We start from the raw sequence: 26,242 nt of genomic DNA on the forward strand, positions 1-26,242 counted from the left end.
AGTCAAAAACACTCCCATCAGCTGGTGTGATTGCTGTATCAGGCATGTGGGCGTATGTAAGTGATGGGCCCTTGAGTGGCGCTGTCTGTTGAAGCGAGTGTTGTAATTTGCTGGGCCCGTGGCTGGCGGCGTAAATGGCCTTGTGCATGTCATGTATGAAAGGTGTGTGAATGGACTGTAAAGCGGTTGGTGCCTTGTCGTGGCTTTACAGCTCACGAGCTATGAGTCATTGGTTCAGTTTTTTGGCCTTTCAGTTATTAACAGTGCATTTCATTTTTGTGAAATCTCTTGTTATTAAAATTTGATCTACTGAACTCACCCTCGTGCCAAATCCAACCAGTATGTGTGGTAAAAATGACAAAACCTGCTCCGCTGTAATCAGGCGTCACAGCATACCTGTGACACGCTAGGTGTCTCGGGTGGGACCCCGATGATGAAGCAGGCCACCAACTTGGTTGGTGGGTGAGGAGTCTTTTTAACATAACCTAAGTGTGTTTCTTTTCCCAATTTTAGTGTTTGGAACATCACATAGGTACATGGACACATCAAAATGATCTACTGCAAAACTACCTGTGTTTGGGGGGGTTGGGAGGCGGGGGGAGAAGGCACCTATGTTTTTGGTCCTGGGTGCGGCCTTCATCTAGGGAAACCTACCAAACCCAGACATGTTTTAAAAATAGACACCCCAAGGAATCCAAGGAGGTGTGGCTTGCCTGGATCCCCCAACATTTTTTTACCCAGACTCCTCTGCAAACCTCAAAATTTGTTTAAAAAAGCATTTCCTCACTTTTCTTTGTAGGATCACCGCTGCGGCACAAATTTCCTATCATCCAGCGCTTCCCTCAGTCTCCCAAGTAAAATGATACCTCACTTGTGTGGGTCACCAAAGTAGAGTCAGCCTAAAGAACAAGTTACTTACCTTCGGTAATGAGGTATCTGGTAGAGACTCTATCTAGCTGCAGATTCCTTACCTTAGAATTCCCTGACGTCAGCTTCGAATCCGGAGTTTTTTCTGAGCAGTACCCTGCGTGCGTGCCGTTGGGCGGCGTCGCTCGGATCCGCGTGCGTCGTCAGCGTCGTTGGAGCCGTCTATGACGTCACGGTTGTCTATATAGACGCCGTCTCAGCGCGCGTACGTCAGTTCTTTTCCACAACTTCCCACGCCAGGAGTGCAGAGTCATGGAAGAACCAACCATTATGTATTTTACCTCTTTGACTGTTTGAAGTAAAAATTATTTCATGCCTTTAAGAAAGGCAAAAATGCCAAGATCAAAAATATACATATGTACACATAAATACATATATATATATATATATATATATATATATATATATATATATATATATATATATATATATATATATATATATATATATATCCACATAAGAAAAATATCCGCAGAGCGGGGAGGCTTGGGAGGGTGTAAGGAATCTGCAGCTAGATAGAGTCTCTACCAGATACCTCGTTACCGAAGGTAAGTAACTTGTTCATCTGATAGAGACTTCTAGCTACAACTTCCTTACCTTAGAATAGATACCCAAGCTATAACCCATGGCGGTGGGTCTGAAGGAAATTTTTATACCAGGAAGTCCTGCAAGACAGAACGGGCAAAATGCCCCTCTCTTCTCATCTGGCTATCCAGGCAGTAGTGTTTTGCAAACGTGTGCAATGAAGCCCTCGTTGCAGCCTGACAGATGTCCACCACCGGTACACCATGTGCTAACGCAGTGGTAGCAGCTTTCACCCCTAGTAGAATGAGCTCTCAAGCCCTCGGGAGGCTGCTTCTTCGCCAAAGGGTAGCATATTTTTATACAGAGAACGACCCAGCGCGAAATGGATAGTTTCTGCACTGCCCGACCCTTCTTTGCACCAACGTACCCCACAAAGAGTTGGTCGTCCACCCGGAACTCTTTAGTGCGGTCAAGGTAGAACGATAACGCTCTTTTTGGGTCCAGTCGATGGAGACGCTCCTCTTCCTTAGAGGGATGTGGGGGTGCAAAGAAGGTGGGTAGGGTGATATTTTGACCCAGATGGAAAGGGGTCACCACCTTGGGGAGGAAAGAGGCATGAGTTCTGAGAACCACTTTTTCAGGAAAGATTGTGAGATACAGCGGTTTTGATGACAAAGCCTTCTGGCAGATGTAATTGCCACCAAAAAGGCTGTTTTAATAGTTAGCAGCCGAAGAGGACAATTATGCAAGGGCTCAAAGGGAGCACACATAAGGAAGGTAAGAACCAAATTAAAATCTCACTGGAGCATAACGAAAGGCACAGGCGGGAATAGATGTACAAGCCCTTTCAAAAACCTCTGTACTATAGGTGATTTAAACAGAGATGGTTGATCGGGCAACTGAAGAAAAGCCGATAAGGCTGCAAGATAGCTCTTGAGAGTCCCCAAGGAGGAACCCTGCTGGGCGAGAGACAAAATAAACAAAAAGATGTTAGACAGAGAAGAAGAAAGAGGATCAATAGACCTCTCTGAACAATATGAAACAAAACGTTTCCAACGGCAGGCGTAGATCGACTTAGTAGAGGGACGCCTGGCTGCAAGAATGACATTACAGACCTCAGGAGGGAGGTCATAAACCATCAACTGTCGTCGCTCAATCTCCACACATCAAGGCGCAGAATTCACAGATTCGGGTGGAGAACCTTCCCCTGCTGCTGCGACAGAAGATCCTCCCGAAGAGGCAGCCTGATTGGAGGACCGATGCTCATTTTGAGAAGCTCTGGATACCAAACTCTCTGTGCCCAATCCGGAGTCACTGGGATTACTTGGGCCCTGCTGTTCCAGCCATGTCCAGAGACGTAAAGCCTCTTGACAAAGGGTCCACGACCCCACACCGCCCTGCTTGTTGCAGTACCACATTGCAGTAGTGTTGTCCGTGAACACCTGCACCACCTTCCCTTTCACAACAGGAAGAAATGCTTTTAATGCTAGCCGATCGCCCGAAGCTCCAACAAGTTGATGTGGAGCCTGGATTCCGCCGGAGACCAGTGACCTCTGATCTCCACCTCCCCCAGATGGCCGCCCCATCCCAGAAGTGACGCATCCGTCACTACCGTTAGATCTGGTTGGGGAAGGGAGAGGGGTATTCCCTTGACCAACTCGCAGTTCACTAACCACCATTGCAGATCTTTTGCAGTCCCCTCCGAGATCTGAACCACGTCGGTAAGATTTCCCCGATGCTGTGCCCATCGGAACTTCAGGTCCCACTGCAGAGCCCTCATGCGCCATTTGGCACGCTTGACCAACAGGATGCAGGAAGCCATGAGTCCAAGCAGCCTCAGAGTCTGTCTCACCGAGATCCAGGATAGAGGCCAAAACATCAGAATCATAACTTGAATATCCTGGACCCGCTGATAGGGAGGATAAGCCCGATACTGCACTGTGTCCAGAACAGCTCCAATGAAAGTGAGCTTCTGAGAGGGAGTAAGATGTGACTTCGGCACATTTATAGTGAACTCCAGCGAATGCAAGAGGTCTTCTGGAGGTGGGTGACGAGAGCCTGGGGCGTAGGAGCCTTCAACAGCCAATCATCTAGGTAGGGGAAGACTGAAATCCCTGACCTGCGCAAATGAGCTGTCACCACCGCCATCACCTTTGTGATCACCTGAGGGGCACTGGTGAGACCGAAAGGAAGCACGGGAAACTGAAAGTGCTTGTGGCCCACCCTGAACCGCAGGTAAAGCCTATGGGCTGGCAGGATAGGAATATGGAAATATGCATCCTGCAAATCCAACGCTACCATCCAGTCTCCTTGGTCTAGGGCAGACAAAACCTGAGCAAGAGTGAGCATCTTGAATTTCTCCTTCTTGGGGAAGAGATTGACGTCCCTTAAATCCAAGATAGGGCGAAGGCCTTTGTTCTTTTTGGGAATCAGGAAGTAGCGGGAATAACAACCACTGCCTACTTCTGATATCGGGACTCTTTCTATGGCTCCCTTGGCCAAGAGAGCTGTAACTTCCTCGCATAGCAAAGCTAGATGGTCCTCCATCAGCCATTCCTTTGTCAGAGGGATAGAAGGAGGGAAAGACTGGAAGGGAAGGGAGTAGCCCTTCCGTATGATCTGCAGGACCCACTTGTCCGTGGTGATGGAAAGCCAGTGAGGGAGATGAAAACGAATCCTCCCTCCAACTGGATGGACATGATCCTGCAGAACCACACTAGGAGGGCTAGGGCGCAGTGGAGGGGGGCTGGGTGGCGGCCGACCTCTGGCCAGACCCTCTGGGTCTGATGGTACCACGACCACGTCCTCTTCCGGGATGCTGTGAAGCCTGAGGACGGTGGCTGAACTGTGGCTGGCGTGGTACCACACCCCTTCCGAAGCCTCGAAAGGGGCAAAAGACAGACTGCTGTCGTGCTGGCGCTGAAAGGCCCAAGGATCTGGCCATGGCTCAAGAATCCTTGAACCTCTCAAACGCGGAGTCTGCCTTTTCGCCAAAAAGGCGAGAGCCATCAAAGGGCATTTCAATCAAGCTGGCCGAGACATCTCCTGAAAAAACATTAGAACGCAGCCAGGCGTGGCGACGTAGGGCCACTGAGGATGAAATCGCTCTGCCCAGCGAGTCGGTCGTGTCCAAACCACACCGGATCGTAAACTTGGCTGCATCTCTCCCATCCTTGATAGCCTGGGTGAGAGTGTCCCGTACGCCCTCCGGGACCTGGGGCAGCACCTGTCCCACCATATCCCATAAAGAATGGGAATAACGGCCCAATAGGCAAGAGGTGTTTACGGACCTCAATGCCAGGCTGGTGGAAGAAAACATCTTCTTCCCAAGCTGATCCAGCCTCTTGGATTCCCTATCAGGGGGAGCGGAAGGGAAGGCACGACGTGAAGTAGAGGCTTGGACAACCAAGCTCTCAGGAGTGGGGTGTTGTGTCAGGAAACTAGGGTCGCTGGGAGCGGGTCTATGTCGGCGGCCGACCATCCTATTCACAGGAGCCCCTGTGCTTGGTTTGGACCAGGTACCCAGAAGGACATCTGTAAGAGCCTCATTGAAGGGCAACAACGGCTCCGAAGTTGACACCCCCAGCTGAAGCACTTCTGTCAGGATATTCGTCCTGACTGGCACGGTAGGCAAATCTAGGTCCAAGACCTCAGCTGCCCTACGCACCACCATAGCGAAAGAAGCACCCTCCTCCGTAGCCACATTAGGAGGAGAGAGCATACCAGTATCTGGAGACGTGTCCAGTCCACTAGCCTCCCCTAGATCCTCATACCAGTCCTGTTGTAATCCCGATTCTAAAGGGTCCTCAGACCCCTCCCATTCCTCTCCTGCGTCTGGCTGTTCTAAATAATGCTCAGACAATGATCTGGGCCGAATTGGCTCCGTCGAAGTCGGAGTCGACGTCGTACGATGTTGCTCCGGCTCTGGATCATCCGGAATAAGGATGGGGCTGCCACCGGTGGGCGCCGGTGGCGGAATCGCCGACGTCAGACCCGGCGCCAAAGGAGGCCGACTGTGAGAGACCGCCGCCGGTCCGGATCCAGTATCGGATCCTGGGGTCCCCAACGGTGATGAGGCCGAAGCCGCCAGCATTGAATAAGAAGGGGCCCCTGCTGACCCCGCAGGCCCGAAGACCCACCCGAGGGTGCAGCCCGCTCAAAAACGAGACGCATGGTCTCGTAAAATTCTTTTATTTGAGCGGGGGTCGATCCGGTCCCCGGAAAGAGGGGAAGACGCGGAGTCGACCCTGGCGACGGCTCCGCAGAACCGCGCTCGGAATGTCGACGTTCCCTAGATGCCTCGTCGGCCGGCAGGCATGTAGAAGACGAAGTCCGCTTGGACTTCTTCTTGAGCCTCTTACCTTCGGATGACCTCAAATGCGAGGAAGAGGACTTGGGGCTCCGGGAGCGGCGCCGCGACCTCCTCCTACTGCGGGACCATGACCTCTGCGGAGTCGCGCCAACCGAAGACGAATGTCGGGCCGCAAGAAGCTTAAGGGATCTCTCCCTCAAGGCCTTCGGCACCATGGCCCGACAGTCGGAGCATGAGGTGGAATCGTGGTCCTTCTCCAAGCACCAAAGACAAACTCGGTGCGGATCCATCACCGACAAGGTGCGATGACACGCACCACACGGCTTGAATCCGGTCTTTCTCGAAGACATGACTTTAAACAGTCAAAAAAGCGTTGACAAACTGTCGAAACAGGGTAGCTCTTTCCAAAACTGCGCTTAACCGGTACGCAAGGAAAAGAACTGATGTACGCACGCCGAGACGGCGTCTATATAGACAACCGTGACGTCATAGACGGCTCCAACGATGCACACGGAGCTGGTCGACGCACGCGGATCCGAACGTCACCGCCCGACGGCGCGCGCGCAGGTTACTGCTCAGAAAAAACTCAGGATTCAAAGCTAACACCAGGGAATTCTATGGTAAGGAAGCTGCAGCTATTAGTCTCTATCAGATAGATGAATGAAAAAAAAATATGTGCTTATCAACTAGCAATGCTATCCCCTCATTCTCTACAGGTTTTTGGCATTTTTCTGTTGCAGGCACCTGGGCCATCCAACACAAGTGAGTTATCATTTTTATCTGGAGACTTGGGGGAACGTTGGGTGGAAGAAAATTTGTGGCTCCTCTCAGATTCCAGAACTTTCTGTCACTGAAATATGAGGAAAAAGTTTTCTTTTTTTTTTAGCCAAACATTGAGGTTTGCAAAGGATTCTGGGTAAGAAAACACTGGGGGATCCACGCAAGTCACACCTCCCTGGACTCCCTCGCGTGTCTAGTTTTCAGAAATGTTTGGGTTTGGTAGCTTTCCCTATATGGCTGCTGAGCCCAGGACCAAAAACGCAGGGCACCCCCCCGGCCGCAAAAACAGTTAGTTTTGTATTTGATCATTTTGATGTGTCCACATAGTGTTTTGGGGCATATCCTTTCGCGGGCGCTAGGCCTACCCACACAAGTGAGGTACCATTTTTTATCGGGAGACTTGGGGGAACGCTGGGTGGAAGGAAATTTGTGGCTCCTCTCAGATTCCAGAACTTTCTGTCACCGCAATGAGGCACTTTGCAAAAAACAGCTCTGTTTTCTTTGGGTAAATGTGATATGTCCACGTTTTGTTTTCGGGAATTTCCTGTTGCGGGGGCTAGGCCTACCAACACAAGTGAGGTACCATTTTTATCGGGAGACTTGGGGGAGCACTGGGTGGAAGGAAATTTGTGGCTCTTCTCAGATTCCAGAACTTTCTGTCACCCTAGGTGCCGGCTGAGCTAGAGGCCAAAATCTACAGCTAGGCACTTTGCAAAAAACATGTCAGATTTCAATGTAAAAATGTGATGTGTCCATGTTGTGTTTCCTGTTGCGAGCATTAGGGCTACCCACGCAAGTGAGGTACCATTTTTATCAGGAGACTTGGGAGAACACAGAGTAGCAAAACAAGTGGTATTGCCCCTTGCCTTTCTCTACATTTTTGACTTCCAAATGTAAGACAGGGTGTAAAAAAGACGTCTATTCGAGAAATGCCCTGTAATCACATGCTAGTATGGGCACCCCGGAATTCAGAGATGTGCAAATAACCACTGCTTCTCAACACCTTATCTTGTGCCCATTTTGGAAATACAAAAGTTTTCTTGATACCTATTTTTCATTTTTTATATTTCAGCAAATGAATTGCTGTATACCCGGTATAGAATGAAAACCCATTGCAAGGTGCAGCTCATTTATTGGCTCTGGGTACCTAGGGTTCTTGATGAACCTACAAGCCCTATATATCCACGCAACCAGAAGAGTCCAGCAGACGTAACGGTATATTGCTTTAAAGAATATGACATCGCAGGAAAAAGTTAGAGTAAAACGTGGAGAAAAATGGCTGTTCTTTTCACCTCAATTTCAAGATTCTTTTATTTCAGCTGTTATTTTCTGTAGGAAACACTTGAAGGATCTACACAAATTACCCCTTGCTAAATTCAGAATTGTGTCTACTTTTCAGAAATGTTTAGCTTTCTGGGATCCAGCATTGGTTTCACACCCATTTCTGTCACTAACTGGAAGGAGGCTGAAAGCACAAAAAATAGTAAAAATGGGGTATCTCCCAGTAAAATGCCAAAATTGTGTTGAAAAATGGGTTTTTCTAATTCAAGTCTGCCTGTTTCTGAAGGCTGGGAAGATGGTGATTTTAGCACCGCAAACCCTTTGTTGATGCCATTTTCAGGGGAAAAAAAAAAACACAAGCCTTCTTCTGCAGCCCATTTTTTCCCCATTAAAAAAAAAAAAAACGCAATTTTCGCTGTATTTTGGCTAATTTCTTGGCCTCCTTCAGGGAACCCAAAAAGTCTGGGTATCTATAGAATCCCTAGGATGTTGGGTAAAAAGAACGCAAATTTGGCATGGGTAGCTTATGTGGAGAAAATGTTATGAGGGCCTAAGCGCGAACTGACCCAAATAGCCAAAAAAAGGCTCGGCACATGAGGAGAAAAGGACTGGCAGCGAAGGGGTTAATGGGTCACAAACCGAACTAACTCATGAATATTAGTGAAGTAGGTCGCAATTTGCAACCCATTAGAAATGATAGCCATCACAGGGATGGTGGCCTTGTGGGGTCAACATACCACCATGTCTGTGATTGCTTTTTAGTGATCAATTATTTATTTATTTATTTATTTATTTATTTTCAACGTAGACCGTTTTTCTTCAAGGAAAACGGGATGAGTTTAAAAAACAAAGAAAATGAAACTTTTGAAGTTTCATCTTTTAAGTGTAGACAGTGGTCCGTGGGACCACTGCCTGCTCATAAAAAATGTGTTTGCCATTCTCAAAGAGGAAGGGTCTCTCTGGGACCCCTTCCCTCTCGCAAATTGGTTACACCTTTTTCAATGAGTCGGTAAAACATTAATGCTTTGCAGCTGTAATTGGTTGCAAAACATTCATACATCCCATTCAGATTCTGTATTTGGCAGGGACACCCAAAGCACACCCTTTCCCAATACCAAATTGCAAACACAAATTGCGTGTATGTGTTTTGTACATGTCAAAGCATTTTTGCGTGTGGAAAGGGCCCGACCAGCTGTTTCCGACTGCAAATATGGTTTGTATATATGGCCGCTAGTGATTTAATTACACAACATGAAATCAGGAAATCGTGTATCAATCTGAGTTCCACGATTGATTTAACTGTGTTATTCTAGACAATTAAAGCATTTCACTGAAACTAATGTTTTTATATCACGTTTGAAAGCACCTTGAAATACATCAGTTCCAAATGTGTGCTGTACAAAGTCCTTGTGCATGTTTTACTAGACTTTAATGTTGCACCATGCATTTTAACATCCCAGGCCTAATCTTATCATCAACAGGGGAGCAGAAGAGGTGCACAAATAAGTTCATGTTTAAAAGTGATCACTTCTAATAAATGGCTCTCAATGCAGTGAAACAATCTAATGTACTGAAGTGGAACACTTGTGCCAGTTCAACATATAAATTTTTTTGACTTTTGAGGAGTCTTCATCATATTTTTACATGGTGTTTGCTTGCTAGGTGTCTCGGAGCCAAGCCAAAACCCTGGCTCACCTCTGGCTAATGATTTGCTGGCTTATCCACCTTGAATGTGAAATTAGTACATCAATATTAAATTTAGGTATGGCAATTTCTATATAGCACAATTGTGTGTGTGTATATATTTATTAACAAAAAAAAACAAAAAAAAACGGCAGCCCCCAGTAGGTAGTTATAGTTAGGACCTAGTTTCTATTCTATAGCAAAAGTGTTTCTTTTCTTGCCTTTATCTTTGGCACCGGTTGAAAAGGCTTCACAAAATGTTCCCCAAAAATGCAATGCTCACATTGGCTGCTGTTTGGAAAGTTTTGGATGATCAGTCAAGCGGGGCTCGAGAGAAAGAGGAGGTAAAAACAGTTGTGGTGCCCATGTTTATTCCCAAAGGGATTTTGAACAGGAATAGCGTCTGAACCTCTGGACGGAATTACACCAAATTAGGCAGAAAGGTAGCTTTTGTTCCAGAAAGTGCCCTTTTTTAGGGTTGAGTGCGCAAGCGCTCTGGCCTGTTGTAATCTCTCTGTGGGCTTTATACCACGCCCACTCTTGCTATTCATTCCTTGCTGTGCTTGTCATAAATGCTTCATTTTTATTGGTGTATTTTGTGAAATGTCCCTCCTTCGTGTGCTGAGTTCCCTCCCAGGAGATTTCACTAAGTAAAATTTTTGTTGGTCATCACACTATGTCATACTTCCTCCTGTTACAGAGTGTGATGGCCCCTTCACTAGTTTTGGATTGCATTTCATCCCAGCTGCGATCCTTTCTAGACATTCACACAAGGAGCCAATCATGCTCACGCACATGGCGACCATGGCACTTTGAAATTACTTGCTTAAATCAACTGTTTTACTTTACATTTTCTATTTATGTGGCAAGAAAATTCCAGTGAGGAATTTACAATGATAATAGCTCTAACTCGAGCAAACGTAAGACCCACTGCATTGCAAATGCTTGTTGTTATTTGGTGCAAATCCATTCAGTAATTTGTGAAATATTAAAGAAAAAACAAACTTGTATATATGTGGACGCGAAGGCTCCCCGAACCCTCCTGGATCTCATGCTGAGATCTTATTGGCTGCCAGCACTTCAACAAGGAAGTGTTGGCAGCCATTTTTGCTTCAGCCAAGTCCCAGAAAAAAAGGGGCCAGTGTATGGACCCCACCCCCCACCCAGAGCAAACCCTCCCGAACCCTGCAGCCCCAGTGACCAACACTTACCCTGGACAGGATATGCTTAAAGAAATGCAGGGGCCCCAGAGCTAGGGTGGGGGGGGGGGGGTCATGTGGCCCCTTTCCTTTATATATTTCATATATATATATATATATATATATATATATATAGAGAGAGAGAGAGAGAGAGAGAGGGGTGGGGGAGGGATAAAATATCCATCCATCAGTAAATCACTGAAGACTGTAAACAAAGCTACCAATATAACATTAGTAGTGAGGAACTCTGCAACTCTCTAAGTAGAATTGTTTTTCAATATAACAGTCCTGGTTTCACCCACTGTGCCCTATTTGTAAAAAAGTATTTTAAACATCTGTTAACCAGGTGACAAGAACAGATTCAAAAGTGCATGATACAACATTCCTATTCAACATTTCTCCGAGTTCTCCACCTCACTGCCACCCTGTTAAAAATCCAAATAAGTTCGGCAGTGTGATGCCCAGTTTTACGCCCTGCTACTGGGCAAATTGTCGATGATATACAGAGTAATGGATAAGCAGAACGCAAACCGAGCTTATATCCACTACCCTAGCAATACATGTCCAGGTACGGGGCATTAGCAGTGAACTGCCATAATAGTGTGACCTATTTGGTTGCTGCCGATTTGAGGAGGAAACTAAAGGTGAAAAATACATCTTTTCGATATGTAAATGTCCATCTACAATCAACGTCAGGGTTTAATAAAAATAAATACACATAGTTGCGAAAATTAAATGTAAAATAGGTGCCCTCTCAATAGTACTCTCATCATTAATTAGAATACTTAAAAGTTATTAAGAAATCGCTTTACGCTAAATATAAAAATACTTTCAATTACATAACCTAACATCGAGCCCCAGCCGGAGGCAGTGATGCACAATTAACCATTTTGCAAATGGAAAAGAGGTTGTACTCACTTGAGACCCTATTTGAGAAACAACAATTCCAGGTAAATAATTCCTTAATAACCAAGTTTCAGGGAAATTAATTGAGCAGAACTCACCCGGGCATATGTAAGCAGTATGCCAAGCTTAGAAACAGCATTTCATTTTGGTTTATTCAAAGATATACAATACAATTAGAGAAATATTGCTAAAAGCTACAAAAGAGTTGGTGCAACTTTGCTTTATTTCAAGCAAAAAATAGACATACATTTGTATTTAATGTATGTTCTAATACGCATATTTGTATAGCACACACTTTGCTTTCAGTATGGTTTGGCGGTACTACTTGAGTTTAGTGCCCTGATTTTGAGGATTTAAACACAAGCCAAAGTATAGTTTTATTTGGAGTTTGTAAGAAGTGCATTTGTGGTTCTTTTGCTGATTATAGTAGTTGTGTTTCATTTTTTTTTTTTTTAAATAATTTTTTATTGGATTTTCATTGCAGATCTGAGTACCGACATTGTGAGTTTACATTGTCAGGATTTGGTTACACTGGTATAAGATTAGCATACAATCGGAACAAAAAGAAACAAGAAAAACATAACTTAGGTCTTACTATAACACTCAAAATATATGTCAGCTGTGTCTGGCTGCTAGATCTTGCTATGCAATATTAGAGTCCCCGCATTTAACTACTTAATTACACTATTCCCCACTGATTCATGTTTGTTTGTGGTGGGGAGTGAGGCCGGACTGACGTCTATTTATGGTAAGTGTTGTAGCTGTAATCGCTATTCGTGTTCTAATTATTTATTTACTCATCGCTTTTTGGCTGCATAGGAGAGAGCGACTTGGGGGCTCTGGAACGGATACGCTCCCTACTGTTCTAGTTTGTCTCGCCTGCTTTGCTTACTATGTTGAAGGTGGTCTGGTACTGACCACCTATTTTCTTAAACTACGACATTGCCCAGTTCATGATGGTCTCTCATCGTTTTTAGCCTCAAGTCTGGTTACTATAATTTCCCAGGCTTCCCGTCCTTTGTGTTGTTGGCCCTCCCCTGCTAATTTCCGAAGTACCTGCTAATCTGTACGGGTCCAGTGCAGTGTCAGGACGTGCCAAGTTTTCAAATCTGGTGCTTTGGGTGCTTTCCAGTTCATAGCTATCAATCTGTTGTACATCACATATGCTAGATCTGCAAATTTGTGCAGGTGTCTATGCTTCTTGTCTGTCGTTCTCAGCCCTAACAGACAGGACCCAGGGTCGACCGTGAGCACCAGGCCAGTCAATTCTGAGACTTCCTCCACCACTCCACTCCTCTCCCTTTGTACCTGGGCGCACTCCCAGACCATATGGTAGAAGTGTGCTAGTGGGGCTTTACAACCGGGGCAGGCTGGGTCCGTTTAATCCTAGCTGGTGATAGGTATGTTTGGTGTGTGAAGTTGAATTGTGTGTAGCGAAATCTGGGATTTATTGAGACCCCCCGGCCATGAGATAGAACTTTCGGCCAGTCCTCTTGCGATATCGGGTTTGGCAGGACTATATTACATCTATCGCTTACATTCTCCAAGTTTGGTTCAGGGGGCTTATTCAGTATTTTGTACAAGTTCGTCACTACTTTTGTTTGATTATCAAATTGCAGCATGTGATGTAGTGTGTGTGAAATCGGTGGTTCTTGGTCTCCAGCTGCACATGTCTTTTGTATTATATGACATATGGCATAGTATGCTATAAATTGCCCTGGGTTCACTGACGTGAGGGCTTGTATGGATTCAAATGTCATCAGTCTCCCCTCTTCGAAGCAGTCTCCTACCAACAGTATGCCCGCCTCCATCCAGGTCGTGAGAGAGTGCGTCCCGGCCACGGCAGCCCACCCAGGGAGCGATCCCAGGGGAATGAGCGGTGAGTAGGGAAGCACCCTGAGTCCTCTTTGTACATATCTCTTCCAACATGCATGTGTCGCTACCATTAACGGATTATCAGCAGCCCCTTTCGGTGCTTTGTTTGTTAGCTATGTGATCAGAGGTTCTCCGTTTAATTGCGCCAGCACCCATGCGGATTCCGCCAGTATGGGTCTATGTACCCAGTTCAGTATCCACTGTAACTGTGCGGCAGCGTAATAAAGTTTAAAGTTGGGAGCGCCCATGCCTCCCATGGTGATTGGACGCTGCAGTGTGGTGAGTGAGACCCGCGCTCTGTCCCCTCCCCATATGAGCTGCAGTAGGACTGCGTTCAAATCTCGAAAAAAGCTCTTAGGGACCCTGAATGGCAATGCCGCAAAGTAATATAGCAGCCGCGGCAGTAACAGCATGTTTGCCACCGCCACTCTCCCCAGAGGGGACAATGGGAATTTACTCCAGAAGTGCAGCGAGCCCTTCATGGAGGCCAGTGCTCTTCCCAGGTTCCCATCTCTAAGATCCTGAGATCGGTGATATACATGAACCCCCAAGTATTTGAACGTGTCAAAGCACCACTTCAGGTGTCCTGTGGGGGCCTTGTCTTTTCTTGATGGGGACCAGATAGTTAGTGGGTGGCTTTACCACTAAGCCTGATATCTCCCCGAATTCAGTTAGGAGTGAGATTACTGAGGGTATCACCTCACTTCCTTTCCGCACATATATTAGGGGGTCGTCTGCATACAGCGACATAGCGTGGTATAGTCCACTCCTGAATATTCCCCATCTCTCTTCCATTGCACGAACGCGAGTCGCCAATGGCTCCATCACTATGGCAAATAGCAAAGACGAGAGTGGGCATCCCTGCCTGGTGCCCCTGGTGATCGGGAAGCTGTCAGATACAGCCCCTCCCGTTTTCACCCTGGCCTGTGGGTTAGCGTACAGTGTTTGTACCCATTGTATGTAGTTAGGGCCGATTCCCATGCTCTGCATAGTGGCGAACAGAAAGTCCCATCCTAGTGATTCGAATGCCTTCTCGATATCTAAGGATAATACCATCTCGTCATGTGCTTCTGGGGGGGTGTCTCCCATGACACTCAACAATCTGCGGATATTTAGGAAAGTATTACGTTTTGGGATGAATCCGTTTTGGTCATCATGTATCAGGGTATGTATGATGGAAGCTATCCTGTTGGCATTTTACAATCGAGATTCAGAAGGGAAAGTGGTCTATAAGATTTCACATCTGTGGGATCGCGATCTTTCTTAGGAAGAACCACTATCACTGCCTCTCTGTGTTGGGGGCAGTATCTTGCAGGTCCATGCCTCCTCGAACACCTTCAACAGGTGTGGCTTTAAGTGTTTCGAATAGGTAGCGTAATATTTTATTAGGAGGCCGTCTATTCCTGGTGCTTTGTTCCTAGGCATCTGCGCTAGTGCTAAGTCTAGTTCCTCCATTCTGAAAGGAACCTCCAGCAGTTCCCTGTCCGCCTGGCTGTCCGCCTGGGACAGTTGCGCTAACGGTGATCCTGCAAGAAAGGATTCAAGTTGTTGGACAGTGCATACTGTGCGTTTGGTATATAGGTTCCCTAAATGCCCCATTGATCTCCGTCTGCGTGGTGGCAGTGGTACCGTCATCTAGCTTTATAGTCCCTATAGGGGACTGCTGGTGGTTCTCACGGAGGAGCCACGCCAGCAGTCTGCCCAATCTGTCTCCCTCCCTTTGTAGGCGCATTAGATGGTATTTGTAGTCATGTCGGCGGAGACGGGAGTCTGTTTCATTGTATTTTGTGCGCGCCTCTTTTAACACTGTGTAGGGTATCTCGTTTTGTGCCACTGCGATCTCCATTACACTCAGTTCCTTTTCCAACTTACTGATCTCAGCGTGAAGGGTGCGTCTCACTCCCCAAGTGGTCGAGATGCCATGTCCTCCGACTACAGCCTTGTGTGCTTCCCACTCTACCGCTTTTGTGCCTGCGGTGTCCTTGTTAATTTCCCAAAACTGTTTGACTGTCGTGCCCAGACCCTCCGCGAACGCCTGATCCTGAAGAGCCTCCACCTGCAATCGCCAGGAGGGGATCACTGATCGTCTCCTGCCCCAGTTCAGTGTTAGTCTAAGTGGCGAGTGACCGATAGCGTCTTAGCCAGGTATTCTGTCCTACTGGTCAATGCGCATATGTCCAGGGTCCCCCATATTAAATCTATTCTGGTGTGTACTTTGTGGGGTATTGAGTAACATGAGTATTCCCTCTGTTGTGGATGTTTCATGCGCCATAAGTCGTGTAGTCCCATGTCGCCCGCCTATGACAGCAAGGGGCACCTGGAATTTCTATTTGTTAATCCTTTGGGGTGTATGTTTGACCTGTCTAGCGCTGCATTCGGTGTGCTATTGAAGTCCCCCCCCCATATGGCCGGGGCTGTGGGATTTACCAATAATGCTGGAGTAAGCAGGAATTTAGCTATCGCACTGTTGGGGGCATAGACCCCGATTATCGAAAATTGTCTTCCATCTAAATGCCCCTCTATTACCACATATTTGCCCCCTTGATCTAACCTAAACGAGGTTTGGACAAATGGGACGCCTCCTGCTATCCATACCAATACTACTCTAACAAAAGCCGAGTAGGAAGTGCCTGTAATCTGACCAACCCATTTTCCGCGTAACTCCTGTAGGTCAGACTCCAGTAAATGTGTTTCTTGTAGAATGGCGATGTGTATTCCCTGTCGTCTGAGGCGTGCATATACCCGAGATCTTTTGCTTGGTGCGCCCAGTCCCCTCACATTCCACATGACTATTTCATATTGATGTCTAATGAGACTTGCATTTTGGGCCATGTAGCGTTATATGGTGTGCCCGCGTGTGTCACACACCTGGCTACAATACCCGGACGGGTCCACGCTCTCCCCACCAGATGTGTAATTAAGGCTAACAGCTGTAGCGATATTTCCTGTGTTCTGATTTGACCTGTACCAAACAACTTAACTGTCTCCTCCCCTCTTCCCACCCCAACTAATTCCCTTAAACTCCTATAAATTTGTAATAAACTACACAACACACTACTTCTCAAGAAAACCTGTATCCATGTGGATACCTGTAGGGGAGACATTTTGGCGACCGGATGTGGCTCTTGTACGGAGCTCACATCCTTCCGCAGATATGGTCTGCCTATACGTGTGGGCGCTCCCGGAGCTTTAGTCCCCCCCCCCCCAGCCCGCATGCACAGCGACACTGATCAGTGTACCCACACAAAGGAAGAGAGAAATAAGAAGAAAAAAAAAAAGGGGGGGGGGGGGGGGGTGGGAGAGAAACTTTAGGGATAAATTGTACAAAAAAAATACTCATGGCTGTCCGGTGCGGCCTCCGCGTGAATTCCCGCACCCTTGTCCTTTGCCGCCCTTCAACTTGCCGCTCAGGTCAGAAGAAAAAGCGAGCTGGCAGCTTGCATTTATAGTGCATCCGCAGATCTGGGGGTGAGCTTCGGGCCCTTGAGTACTTCTGTTATCGTGGAGTCCGAGCTGGCCGTGTCAGAGTCCGAATTATCCACAGGGACCGCCCGGAGTGCCTCAAAGGAGTTTTGTGTGTGAATGGAAGTTTCTTTCAATATTCTTGCCCTTCCTTCAGCTGCCTGTTTTTTGGTGGGTTGCCCCTTAGGTCGTTTCTTGGTACGCTTCCGCGATGGTGAGGTAAGCCATTCCTCTCCTACGTCCGTTTCTTCTTGGGATTGTGCGAAACCTTTGGCATGCAACCACGTCCAGGCATCTTCAGGGGAAGTGAATATGTGGGTGGGGTCGTCTGATATCACTCTTAATTTAGCAGGGAACAATAGGGTGTATTTAATATTGTGTTCACAAAGGCGTTACTTGATTTTAACATAGGAGTTACGTTGTCTCTGTGCCTCTTGGGTGAAGTCTGGATAGGCAGTGACAACTGAGTCCTCATGTTGGAATGGGCCTTTGCTGCGGAATTGCTGTAATATTAAATCACGGTCTCTGTAGTTTAAGAATCTCGCTATCAATGGTCTGGGTGGTTGGCCCGGGGCCGGCGGCCTCCCCGGGATTCTGTGCGCCCTTTCCACAGAGAGGAACTTCGATGGAGTCCCGTTTAGCACTTCTTTGATTAGCCATTGCTCTAAGAATATTTCCATACTCTGCTCTGCCAGTTTCTCGGGGAGTCCTAGGAAGCGTACATTGTTGCGCCGGGATCTACCTTCTGCTTCCTCAGCGCGTCGACAAAGGATCTTCACCTCCGCGTCCAATCGTTGAATTTGTTTTTGGTTGTCCGAGGCCATTGGGTTCACTCATTTAACACATCTTCCGCTGTTTTCACTCTCTCCACTAGGTTGCGGTGATCTAATCTGAGTAAGTTCAAGTCCTGTGATACTGTGTCTATTCTGTTTTCCAAGGAGGATTTAGTGTCCATGATCGCCTGTAATACTCTTTCAAATTGTGTAGAGTGGGGTTGGAGTGTGCTTTACAATGACTGAAAGGTCGGTGTTAGCTGTTGATCACTCGGTGCCGGTCCGGCTGTATTTCGATCTTGGCTTTTCGCAGATTTAGATTTCCCGGCCATGGTGCATTTCTGTTAGTTCCCCTTCACTGTGTGGGGCAACTTGGCTGTGTGTTTCCTGATCGTCGGATTTTGCTGTTGGTGCGCTCCCGCCCTCCGGTGCGGAGGTTCCTCACCGCGGCGCAGCCGATTCTATTAGCGAGCCGGTCGGCAGCGGCGCAGGCTGCAGGCAATGGGTGTTTTACACTGCCGAGGATAGGTTAAGTAAACTGGGTTGGGGGCATGTTGCCTCCACCGGGTAGCCCCGCCTCCGTCAATATTGTAGTGTTTTGGGTGATCTTAGTTACCCCAGGCAGTCTGCCCCGCACTTTGATCATGCGTGTATATTTGACCATATATGTGGTTGGATGTGAGAGGCCGGATATTAGCGACGAAAGAGAGAATGGCGGTGGGGGGAGGGGAAGTTCAGTCCCACCTGGCCACCCAACCCCCTTCTTAGTCCAATGGGGCTGCCATGCGCCGGTGCAGGATCTCCTCAGCCTGCCTTCCTCCACTGGGGGGGGGCACCTTGTACCGCCACGCAGGCGGGAAAGTCGTATCCCCCGCCGCCGTCAAGAAGAAAAGGGGGGGGAAGGGGAGAGGCCGCAGTAGATTCTGGCCCTCCCCAGTGAAAGCCCCCCTCCGTGCCGTCCCCCTCACCTCACGTCTGCGCACCCCCGCCCGGGCAACGCTCAGCACTGATTGCGCCTCCACCGCCACGGGGATCATGCGGCGCCGCTACCTCCGACCTTCACACGGCCCCCGTCCGGGCCCTGCTGCCGCGTCTCCTCCCGCCACTTGCGAGCGGGGCAGCAGGCGACACCCAGCGCCAACCGTGCTCCTGCGGTCACGGGGATCACCTGACGTCGTGGCTTCAGGCCCACGCACAGCCCTTGTCCGGGCCCGGCCGCAGCGTCCCCCCTGCCAAGCCGCTCAGCACCTCCGCGGGGCACCAGCACCGCCGGACCAACTGCTATGCTCATGGGCTGGCCGACAGGCAGCGCACCGAGCCAATTGCTTCTCCGCGGTCACGGGGCACACCCAACGTCGCGGTCACCGGCTCGCACCTGGCCCTGCTCCAGGCCCGGCCGCCGCGTCCACTCCAGCAGCACCGCTCAATTACATCGCAGCCCACCGGCACCACAGGGCAGATCGCCGTGCATGCGGGCGGGGAGCACCGCCCCAGGAGCGCCCTGCAGGATAATATCAGTGAGCCCGGGACGGAGCTCACATTTTACGCGTCCGTCTCGGCCGCCATTTTGGCTCCTCCCCCAGTTGTTGTGTTTCATTGTGACTAATTTGCTGGGTTACTAAGTCTACTGGGTGCGGTCAGAAGTCGAGGCCAAACACAAAACTGAGCTAGCAAATCCAACTGCTGGCCTAGCAGATCTACTTCGTAACTCAAAATGTTCTCATTATTTAACTGACCACAACAGCGTTCAAAATGATGCAAAATGAAGGCAGTTGGGGAGTGTGTATTTAATAGGGATCCTTATCCTGACGAAAGACAGGTATTTGGCATGAGACATGTCAACACAGTAGGTATGAAGGGCCATAAAGAATCCTCATGTTTTTAATCTTGCCAAAAGGAGACACCAATAAAGAGGGCAAGATTCTATCGCTAGCCAAATTTAGTCTGGTAAGAGCCACAAAACCGAAGCGAATAGTGACCCAGAGTATGGTGCTTCATAATGAAAACACGCGAAGAACTCCCAGCCAAGTCGGGTTTGGAGGAGAACGGAAAACCCATGATGAGCAAGGCACAAATGTGGATGAAGGTCTGGTGTCCTTTTTGAACAGTGAATCCTTTTAAATAGTTTCCATCAGCTCCTTTGTTCCCCAGTTTGTAACCAGAAACAACCACTGGCTGGAGTAGCTGCTGAAAAAGCCCAAATCTGTCAGAAGCCCAAAATAATAAGAAATTTGTATGAAGTTTTTAAGCAATGTGTCAGACCAATTTGTAATAAATGGAGCGCAAATACCTACAACATATATGAAGATAGGGTCCTTAACTATATTTTGCTAAGGAAAGTTATTTTGTTATCTGTATGTTTGTATGCAAGTGCGTGGTGTTTGTACATTGCCAACCTATCCAAAAAGTACTGTAGCATCTTTTGACCGTATTATTTATTGTTTTTTCTAGCACATACTCCCACAGTCTGAGCTTAAGAGCAATATACGCTGCATTGCAATACAATAGTAAACGATGTCCTGGCAGTAAAAAAAAAAAAAAAAACATGAAGGGCTTCGTTAATAAATAAAGAGAGTAACAACTATTAGATATACACATAGGGGCCATACAAATGTGTAGAAAAACCAGGAACATTAATGACTGAGGACTTTTTCAGCAATGGCTAGAACAGTTAAGATTAACAACAAAACATAGATACACAGATAAATACAAGGAGTAGAAAGCATAAATACTGCCTAAATTAAGAAACACCGTTCATTATAAAACACTTTAATGGTAATATTTAACAGGGACTCTGAGGGTTAAAATAGGACTTTAACACCCGGTGTCAATAAATAGTGTGCAGAGTAATTACTGCTGATTCAAGAAAGTACATCAGGAGATTACACAGAGGAGCAAGTTACTATAGGTCATATTAATTAATTCTATAATTATGAGACAAGCAATAACCCAGAAAAATCCCAGCAGGTCGTAGCCTGGACAGATGAAATATACCATACAGGGCATGGCATGGAGGTTTGAAAGTTATATAGTTAAACCATGGGAGCAGGTCATCAAAGGAGAACAATATAATACAAAATTGGGCTATAAGTTAAAGAAGGTAAACACCCACCTCAATAAATAACCGCAACCCTTGTCTGTGTGAACCACCAAAGTCACAAAGTAATCCAGATCTCAACCCCTTCGTAGCTATGGGACAGAGCAGTCAGGCTTAACTTACAGGCACTCTGTAAATTGTTTATGCAGAAATAAAACAGTGATAAAGCTGACATACAAAACAACAAAAATCCCAAAACAAATTAGAAAAACAGAGTAAAATCTAATACACAAAATGACACCAAAATGACAAACATACAATAAGGGAAACCGAAAAAATGATTTTAAAAATGTTTAAGTAGAAATAGTTCCAAGAGGCTCAAAATGAGAGTTGCGATAATTAGGACCGAGGTGCAATTTGTCATTTTAATGCGATAGAGCACGGCTCAGATACACTACCCAAGTTTGTCCTGGTCAAAGATTTTACCTTCAGACTTTCAGTACCAATCCACCACTGAAGTACAACTTCTGAAGCCTCTCAGGACCTCAAGGGAGTTACTTAGAGACCCACACAGTGGCAGGCAGAGGTCAACAGGAAGGTTAAGTGTAGATCCAGTTGCCACTAATCAGCTAGGCAGTTGCAGGAAAAGGCCTCTTTTTGTGTCCCTATAGCTTTAACTGGAGATCAGCCTTATGACCCTTGAAATCCACTTCTTTGTCCTGGGTACAAGAGGGAGAGCAGGTACAATCTTCTAGGCTCTTCTCACATCTAAGGCAGCAGGTTCAGACCTCTTCTGATATTCCACAGGTCTAGGAGTACTCTGAAGAGGGTGCCTGGAGATGCAATATTTGCGCCTGGCACAAGCTTATGGTTGGAAATTACCAAGGAGGGAGCCCGAACCAAAGTGGGTAAGGTGTCCGGGGCATTTTCAAGATGGCCTAAGTGTTCAGCCACAGTAAACGTGTGTCTGTAGACTCAGATGAGTTAATACTACTGCTCGCCAACATCTAACAATAAAATTCAGTTTTAGGCACTCACTGTACCCCCAACAAACTCCGGTACAGATGTCAGGTAGAACAAAGCTGAGTTTTCAGCAACCAGACAGTGTTAGACACAAATTGTTTTGCCATTCTGTTTCCCTCCTTCGAAGCGCGGCTTAAATGTCATATGAAAAACAACAGCAGGCATGTCAAGCAGATCTTCACACTCCAGCAGGATCGGACACTGTGATGCCAACAAGAGGGCCACAATGGTCAAGTCCGGTCGTGCAGGAGTGGACAGTAGAAGCTACATCTGCTTGTGACAGGGTAGTTTTCTTTGAAGTTGATCAAGGTCTTAGGCCCAGCCCACAACCCATATTAAGGGCATGACACCCCCTCCCCACACCCAAGGTCTTTTGTCCCTGTTCAAGTCCACACATTATTCACACCTATGGAAATACTAATTACTGGGTGTCAGAAGCTGCAGAGCAAAATGCATATTTTGCTTCATGGGACTTTAGGCAGGGCAACTTTCTAAAAGTTACTTTTTTGTAATATCCAGAAGAAAAAAAAAAAATCAGACTTTACCAATAAATTGGATATATCATGACTTATACAAATAAATGTTTAAACCTTTTTGTAGCTATTCCCTTCCTGAAATATAGCATTAGTACTTAATATTGTGTTCCAGTGCTTCTGTATGGAACAGCTGACCCTGTTACAGTGAAAATAGCTTTGAAGGGCTAGTTAGTAAGAATACATGTTTTTTTTCTCCAAATTTGTTTATTCACATTTTTAGACAGAACAGTACAGAATGCATCATGCTATACATTGAACAGTAACAACAGGGTGGCAGTTTAGCAGTGCATAGTCCCACAATCCAACCAGGAAGAGAGAGCATAAAAACCTTAGTAGCCTAGACAGCAAGGGGCAAGAGAACCAACCGGGGTCGGGGGAATGACCACGGCCCCCATGGGGGGAGAGCAGCGGGGCATCCTTCAGACAGGTGCATCAACTCAGGCAAGCTAGATGGAGGGAGGGACGGGGGGCACAAGTGGCCATGCCCGCTTCCCTTCATATGGTATACCAGCTCACGCCCACACAGGCATCTTAAGATTCCACCCAAGTGTTTACCGAGTCCATCCATTTAGACATTCTTAGTGGGTCCATGAGCAGTTTCGCCCGGCGGAGCAATCGGCATCAGTCTCACAAGGGCGCACATCGGTCAGATCACCGTTGTCTTCTCTCTCAGCCTCTCCGCATAATCGTTCAATCATACTATTCTAAGACTCCAAATCTCGCTCTGCGTGCTCATCCACGCGGACCCTGCAAAGTCGATACTCCTTGGCCACTGCCCTTTCAAGAAGGTCAGTCAACCACCTATCGCTTGTCAGGGAATTAGGGTTAGCCCAGTGAATGCAATACGCATCTTAGCAAGTACCAACCCTAGCTGCGCAAATCTGTATACCAGTTTTTTTACCTTTCTTGGGAGTAGGTAGCAGTCGCAGCAAACCGTGTTGCATTGTTAACTCCACTTTCACTGCTGTTACTGCTTTTAGCTTTTGCACCATCTTATACAAAAAAGGTACACGTTCATGTGACATGTTCGAAAGTGGCTGGACATGTACTGCTGCGCTGCAGCATCAGGTATGCTCTGTGCAAGTAGTAAAATTGCGTACATTTAAATCTAGCATTGCTGGACCCTTCCTGCACCAGAGTACGAGCCCTATTCCATTTCCGTCTGTAAGCGGCATCTCTAAGTCAGCATCCCACATTGCTCGCGCTGTAGTCAGATCTACCTACCTATTTATCTTTTTTAAGGGCCACATATGTTCGAGTGAGGAGACCTCACTCAGTGCCTGGATCCAACAGCACCACCACCAAATAGGATTCAGCAGGCTCCTCTGGAAAGAAGGTACACATCTCCCAAGCCGTTTGTGATAACCGGGCATGTTGCAGGAATTGCCTTTGGCCAGTCCCAAACAGGGTCCTGGCCTCCTCTAAGGTTATACAGGAGACATTCTGATATGAATCTCCTGCGTTATTACAGCCACCTTCTCGCCATCTCGAGAATTCTAGTGTATCTGCAATGTGCGCAGCCACCAAACTGGGAGGAAGTACGCGTAGGGCACCCGTCGCACTACCTGAGTAACTACCCGCTCCCATATCCGTGCCACCTGCGATATCACAAAGGGGGTAATCGCCAGTAGCCTAGAGCTGCACATGAGCAGAGTTGGGAGCCGAGGTATGTGTAGTGTGCCTTCGAGCAGCTTTTTCTCCCAGTTGGGGGCATGATCACACCACATTGCCACATACTGTAACAAGCCTGCCATGTAATACAAATGGAGATGTGGTAGTCCCAGCGCACCGTCTAGCTTCAGGGCCTCAAGGCGGACTCTGCATCTCTTTTTCATCCAAACCAAGGACAGCAACAGCTTATCCAGCTGCCGAAATAATGCCTGTGGCAGGTCGCAGAACGAGTTCTACATGGCGTACAGGCAGCGCAGGAGCAGGACCATTTTACTAAGTGCGACCCTGCCCATGACTAACAGCGGGAGCGTGGTCAAAAATCAGACAGATGCCCAAAGGCCCTCCAGCACTCTGCCCATGTTCATTTCATACTACAGTTGAGGGGAATGGGTCACCCACATACCGAGATACTGAAATGCCCCTGTCTCCCATGTCAGTCCCACGTGAGGGAGTTCCGGCGTCGCAAGGGTAGCCAGAGCCGTCATGGAGTATAGCACTGTCTTATGCCAGTTGACACGGAGGCCAGACTCTGCCCCAAAGTCATCCATATTATGCAAGAGGAGAGGGACCGATTGCTCTGGGTCAGTAATATACACCAGAGCATCATCCGCGTACAGTGACACGATATGTAATCCACTCCACACTCCGATACCCCACCGTTTAAGTCCGGCCCTGAGTTTCACAGCCAGCGGCTCCATAGCTAGTCCAATAGGAGCGGCGACAGTGGGCAACCCTGCTGTGTGCCCAGTTTGATACAAAAGGGTTCGGATACTGCCACCCAAGTGCGTACCCACGCTCTTGGAGCCACATACAGCAGGCGCACCCATGACAAAAAAACTCAGTCCAATCCCCATTCGGCGCAGCACCTCCCATAAATAAATCCAAGACAGGGTGTTTAATACCTTTTCTATGTCCAAGGCAACCAGCGCTGCCCACATTGCAGAGTCCCAGGTTTCATCCATCACATGAGAGAGCCTCCGCGAATTCATGTGAGTTCCATTATCGGGTATAAATCTGCAATGGTCTTCATGCACTAGATGTGCAACCATGTGGCTTAATCGCATTGCCAGTACTTTTGCAAGTAATTGTATGTCTCTATTGAACATGGACAGCAACCCATAGGAGTCCGGCTCAGCCGGGTCCTTCCCCGGTTTCGGGATCATGACTATCAAGGCTTCCCTCATGTGTGTTGGCAACGCACCTTTCCTGTGTGCCTCCCAGAGCATCTCTAGCAGGCCAGGGAGGACAGTGGCCGAGTACATCCGATAAAACTCAGCTGGAAGGCTGTTGTGTCCCGGTAATATACCGTAGGGCATAGCTCCCAGGGCCTCCTGCAGCTCTTCCAGCTTTACATCCCTTCAAGCTCCTCTGCCTGCACCTCCGTCAACTTTGAGAGCTGGATACATTCCAGGTACTCACCCAGCATGGAGCTATCTTAACACTCCGGCGAGGAATACACACGCCTGAGGTGATCTCGCAATAGCAAATTCACCTGAGTTTTTCCCAGTATCATGTCCCGAAGCGACAGAAATATTGGCAGGGGTCTCTTGCACTTGAGTAGCCAAGCCAGCATAAGGCCTAAGCAGTCTCCTTCCTTGTGCAATCGTTGTCTATTGTCCCTGCCACATATTTATCTAGCCTGTTCCCTCTACAGCAGAGTCCGGACATTCGCCTGCTGCGTGAGCTCTCACTCCAGTTTCTTTCTAATACCGTAGGATTTGACAAGGCTTTCGCCTCGTATAACTACCTTTAGGGCCTCCCATTCTGCTCTGAGCGTCTGGGAGGTGTTCCAATTCTCCCTGATATATCATATTTAGTGCTGTCTGTATATCCACCATATACTCAGGGTCCCCAAGCATCTCAGGCTGTAGGTGCCAAAGGGGGATCGCCGGCCTAGGGGTGTGAGTCTCACACTCGAACACCCAAGGAGCGTGATCCGACAGGAATCTGACATGATCAGCTGCCTGCTGGACATCCAAGGTGCTGTCATTTACTAATAAATATTTAAAAAATAAAAATAAAAAATATAAAAAAAATCTATCCAGCCTACTGTATGCCTCATGGGCAGGTGTGTGACACAAATACGTTTTGGACATGGGGTGTAGCTCCCTCCATATGTCAAAAAATTGTAGCCTAATCGTGATCTACCGGAGTCTACTTGTCATGCAGGGTTTAGTGTCCAGTTTCAATGGACATCTATCTAATTTACCATCTAGGACACAGTTGAAGTCCCCAGCCGAGATGATGGGCAT

The 26,242-nt window shown here is 47.5% G+C and overlaps 1 protein-coding gene across 4 annotated transcripts in view; it reads right to left on the bottom strand.

Annotated features, from left to right (window-relative positions):
• PTPN3 (protein tyrosine phosphatase non-receptor type 3) overlaps positions 1 to 26,242 on the bottom strand; it is a 1,694,656-nt gene that overhangs the window by 1,600,833 nt on the left and 67,581 nt on the right. Inside the window, exon 2 of one of the 4 annotated variants that reach the window (XM_069219598.1) lies at positions 20,836 to 20,912. The exons of the other annotated variants lie outside the window; for them this stretch is intronic. The gene's annotated coding sequence lies outside the window, so the exon portion shown is untranslated. The remainder of the gene's footprint in view (positions 1 to 20,835; positions 20,913 to 26,242) is intronic. 4 annotated transcript variants of the gene reach the window in all.

Source organism: Pleurodeles waltl, chromosome 2_2 (assembly GCF_031143425.1).
Source record: "Pleurodeles waltl isolate 20211129_DDA chromosome 2_2, aPleWal1.hap1.20221129, whole genome shotgun sequence".
NCBI classification, from domain to species: domain Eukaryota; kingdom Metazoa; phylum Chordata; class Amphibia; order Caudata; family Salamandridae; genus Pleurodeles; species Pleurodeles waltl.